Source organism: Nelumbo nucifera, chromosome 6 (assembly GCF_055504915.1).
Source record: "Nelumbo nucifera cultivar China Antique chromosome 6, China Antique-T2T, whole genome shotgun sequence".
In the NCBI taxonomy this organism is placed as follows: domain Eukaryota; kingdom Viridiplantae; phylum Streptophyta; class Magnoliopsida; order Proteales; family Nelumbonaceae; genus Nelumbo; species Nelumbo nucifera.
The window spans coordinates 67,436,255-67,441,407 of NC_142654.1; the positions used below are offsets into that span (position 1 = coordinate 67,436,255).

Below are 5,153 nucleotides of genomic sequence, written 5' to 3' on the forward strand. Positions count from 1 at the left end.
ATAAATAAGATTTTAAATTTATAAATAATTGGGGCTAGGGTGGGGCCGGGACTTTGCTCCCCATCCCCAATCCAGACCCTGATTGGGGATCCCTATTAATCCCTGTCCTCACCCCTTCCCCTGCCAAGGCAATCTCCATCCCTTACGTACCTAGTGTGGTTGAGGTGGCCGAATACATAGCGGGCATGGAAAAAATTGGCATCCCTATTTCTTCACCTGCCCTCTATTTATGGAGCAAGTTTTAGTTGTCAAAACCCCTAAAATATGGCCAAATAAACAAGATTTGTTTTTTTTTTTTTTAATATCTGCAAATAGAATAGTCAAGAGGTGCACTGCGAACTAAATAAGAATAAGAGTAGCAGAAACAGGTGGAAGGAGTGGAAGTGGATTTTTCAGTACTCAGTACTACAAAATAAGAATAAGAATCAAATTCCACTATGAACGAAATAGGGCTAGATAGGATACAAGTGAACAAGTTTCTTTACATTCCCCAAAATATATAGCTAGAAAAGACATGAATTATTAATCTAAACAAACAAAACTATATAAACAAATACAATATTGTTAATGCATTTTAATTCAAAATAAAATGCAGAAACTTATGTGAAACAAATTAGAAAGCACCCTTTACTCTAGATAAAAGTAATTTCCATCAGACCAAGTCTATAATTAAATTAATACATGCAGCTTTGATTATCTAAAGTAGAGTCTAGACAGTAGACACCCATTTAATTTTGCTAATTAATGTGCATAAACAAACCAAACCCACTTATGGCTCTTCTCTTGTCTGCTTTAATCTTGTTCCACGTTTGGCAGTAGTTTTGACAATGGAATCAAAGATAGCTTGTCCAACCCCTTCTCCAATCCCTTCAAGCAGGCCCCCAATGAACCCCACAACTACATTGGATACGAGGCGAACTGCTGCCCCAAGCCTGCTTGGCTTTTCCGGCACCTTGATTATGCCACTGGCATGGAGCCCATTGATCATGTTCTTTGCACAAACAGCATGTAGGTGGTAATCACAAACTGTGCAACCATAAATCCGGCCACCTCGCTTTGTGTTGCACTCGTTGCAGGTGAAATCTGGGTCCCCGCTTGTTAATGTTGCGGTTGTTACAAGTTTGAGTGTATGTGGATGCACCGGAAAATCCATTTCCCGGCAAAGCTTGGCGCAGCAGGGGTGCATCTCGAAGTTGCAGGTGCTACACCGGAAAGCATACCCTCTGGTTGACTTGCCGCAGATGTCACATGTCGACCGTAAAATGCCGCCTTCAGTGTCAGGATTCAGGAGTGAGTGAGGCAGTCGGCAGGTGATATATTAATCAAGAAATCAAATTAACAATCTCGAATAAAGAATAGTTAAGTAAGCAGCTGATCGATCGATGCAGATGCAACAGAAGTCATCGATCACTCACCTGGTTTAATGTAGAAAACAAGGTGATGTTGGCTGTGGAGGGAGTGGTTGCTTAAGGATGGTGGAGCAAAGGCACATAAATCATGCAGAAAGAAGTCGCAGTGTTGGCATGTGAGTCTCTTCCCTGCTCCATACTCTTTGCAACCCATGCAAGTGAAGAGATAGGGAAGGTTAATCTGCACGAGGGGGTGCTGTGGATGACTGAAATGGGTTATCTTTTCCTCAGGTATGATTTGGGTTTCCATGGAAGCAGATCTGTTGTTGGGAAGAAATGTTCTGGACTCGGTGAAGGATTTTGCGCCCTTGGTATTAATTCATGCACAATCGATCTAGGTTGTTCAGGGTAGAACAAGTAAGAGGGAGAATATATACATGCTAGAAAAGTAGATATTAGGGTTGGAGATATTAAAATGCAAGCTGTATTTTGAAATTCTTCATGTCATTCAGTCATTGGTAAATCAACAGAAAGATATTGGTAGGGCACTGCTTTATTTTATTTTCTTAAGCACACCCTGATGCGGAATTGGAATTACACTCTTGGGCATGAATTGACCCTCTTCCGTTTCCACCGATCGACTCTCAAATCACCTTGTATAGTGTTTATATCCTGCATCATAGAGCTTGAGGATTTGGAATGCATGTGAGAGAATAAATACTTATTCAGGCACTTCACCTAACGTGTTAAGTTTTTAGGTTCTTGATATGGTGTTACAACTTATTTTATCATGTGGTCTAGTATTCAATCCTTATTATCGTTATTATAGTTAATTAAATTTACTATTTTTGCCCTCCTTTCAAAAGGAATTGAGAGTTTCCAACAAAATTATTGACAATTGACATAGGGAAATAGACTTTGATCGAATCGACCCCTAGCTTCAATGTCGATTCCACTCTTAGGGAGCATTCTTTTTTGGGATTTTGAGAGTGGGAAAAGTTGGTTAATGGGATTTTGGTTTCTATTGACTAAGAATCCCATGTTCTTTTTTCAGATTTATGTGGGAATTAGGGAAAATTTTATTTTCCTAGGTATCATTGCCTTCTTTACCTAAGAGATAAAAGAACATGAATAAATGCACTTACCCAAATAAGTATTTCCCAGAAAAAACTTACCCATATAATTGCATTTTTCCAAATAAATAACTTACCAAAAAGTGAATAAGGCATTAATGCAATGTAAAAGGGGATGCTTCTAAAAGGAGTTTGGCAACCTTCATGCTTAACTACTGTTAATATAATCTGGATTCCAAGGTAACAGGACAGGAGTAGTGACTGTGGGCCGGGCAAAATAAGGAAAATATTTGTGCTTTCACATTCTACTCTACACCTAAGCCCTTCAAAATACCAGTGCCATCATGGGATTGAATTGAACCACATTTAATTGGCATGAAAATTTTCAACTAATTGGTTATTAATTTAATGTTCTTTTTTTCTTTTTTTTGATTCAGTACTTAGTTAGGGATATATTCTGGATTTGTTGCAAAAGACAAGGATAACCCATGGTAATTCAATGTAGTGTAGCCTTTCAATAATTTCCTTTGTGGGCCCAAAACATCTCCCTTGGGTGGGTTCTTATTCGATTCAAAGCCAATGGCACACAAATTCTGTCAGCCTTAGTATTCATTTTCGTAGTCACAAAGCTACAAAAGTTGATATGTCTTCATGTCTCAAAATCGTAAGTGAATCCGATAAGGGATGGAAAGCTTCATGAGTTGGAAAGCATTGAAGAATACATGCAACAGCTTAGCTCTTATATATATAAAATCTGATACCTTCTTCATCATTTGATTGACTTACGTGACATTTTTTTTTTCTTTTTTAGTACCAAAGCAGGAGGAAACTTAGAGTGACATCGATGCATTGTTTAGTAGCCCCAACCACTCGCTCTCGTTTTAATTAGAAGCTGATTTGTTTCTCCTTTTAGGGGGGTGGGGGACCTACCACGGGGTTCCCAAGCCCAAAGCACTCCACCGGTCCACCTTGATGGATTCCAGCCCATTGAAACAAGAAACGGGATTTTCTTAAAGCAAAAATTATGTAAATATTTTGAGAGTTTGACAATCAATCACATAGGGAATATCTCAACATATATGTATAAAAATATTCCTAATGTGCGATTGGATGTTGTGATCTCAACACTCATAGGTGTTTACAAATTTTTGCCTTCAGAAGATCTGAGCTCGTGGAAGCATGTTTATGTTGTATGTGTCAGTGGGATCAGCCATTTGCATCCAAAGCCTACAACCATGCCCCCTGGCCCACTAATCAATCAGGTCTAAGTATGGGAATCGGGATTTGTTCCTCACTGAATAGTGAACACACCTCATCACACCGACCTTATTGCCCCATCCCACCGTGTATTAAGAATATCTCCTTATAAATAACAATATGTTCCCGATGTACAGCTGAAACGCACTGTCAGGTTCGTGCGAAGAGCTGATCTGAACTCTAAGTATGGCACCTAAAGGGCCTAATTGGGATGGGTTCCTCAAAGAACACGTCCCACAGCCCATTTCTCCTGTGAAATGGGAAATCTCCTGTCATATTTCCAATGCATATAGGTGTAAAGTGGGCCGTGTTGTGCTGGTCCATGGACCATCATGGGCCGTGCTGCCCTCCCTGGTGAAAAATTTAGGGGCCGGCCCAGGCCCGTGTGAGTCCGTGTTGTGTCGCGGACCGGGCTGGCCCGTAGGCCAAACCTTGGTCCAAGTTGGGACATGGATTGGGCCAAAGCTATTTTTGCCTATTTATTTAAAAAAATTGACAAAAAACTTAAAATTTTAATTTTATATGAATTTTGATATATACAATTGCTTATATATACAATAATTAAATAAATTAGTATAATAATATTTTATTAATATATTATATACTATATATTATCATATAATTATAATTTATATAATATATAATATATTATATATTATATATATATATATAAATATATATATATATATATATATATATAAAAGATATATAAATAGTATATATGGGTCGTGCTGGGTCGTGTCGTGCTAGGCCGCGGGTGGCACGACCCACTTGATCGTGTCGTGCCGTGCTGACCCGTGGACTTCAAACCCCAGGCGCAGCACGACACAGACCATCATGTCAGGCCTGGCACGGCCTGTGGGCTGTCGTGTCGTGTTGGGCCGGGCTGTAGGTGGCCCGACCCGATTTACACCTCTACCAATGCATGAGGGTAATGAGGTGTGAGGCGTGCTTTGTGGGGAGCCTGCCCAAACTCGGCCACGTTACCATAAACAAAAACATACATAATGCTATGTTTGGTTGCAGTGCAATTTTATTTGCACTAGTACAAATGTATAGAATTGCAAATGAAAAAAAATGCAATTTTTGTTTTAATTTTATTTGATCTAGGTCTTATTTAACTTCATTTTTAATGCAATCAAACAAAGTAAGGTAAAATTTGAAACGAAAGTAAATCAAAACTTGCAGTCAAACCATTTGCACTACTATACTTTTGCATCAGTGCAAATGAATGTGCACTACAACCACACACAACCTAAGGGATTTTATGCATATTTGCAAATTCATGTGACAAGAATTTTATTCACATAAATCCTTACTCCTTAGGCACATGGCAAAAGGAAAATTTTCTTTTGCATTCTCATAATTTTTTTGGAAGATAAACAAAAATATATTAAAGCAAAGAAATATGTACAAATTGTTCAACTCTCGGGATCCCATCAGATAGTCATTACATTCAAAATAAGGCAACCTT

At 38.7% G+C, this 5,153-nt stretch overlaps 1 long non-coding RNA gene across 1 annotated transcript; it reads right to left on the bottom strand.

The window, feature by feature from the left end:
* Positions 1-406: 406 nt before the first annotated feature.
* On the bottom strand, positions 407-1,993 carry LOC104606892 (uncharacterized). Its single transcript, XR_016077920.1, has 2 exons — positions 1,416-1,993; positions 407-1,269 (listed from the first exon to the last, which is right to left on the bottom strand). It is a non-coding gene; the product is annotated as an uncharacterized LOC104606892 (long non-coding RNA).
* Positions 1,994-5,153: the final 3,160 nt, after the last annotated feature.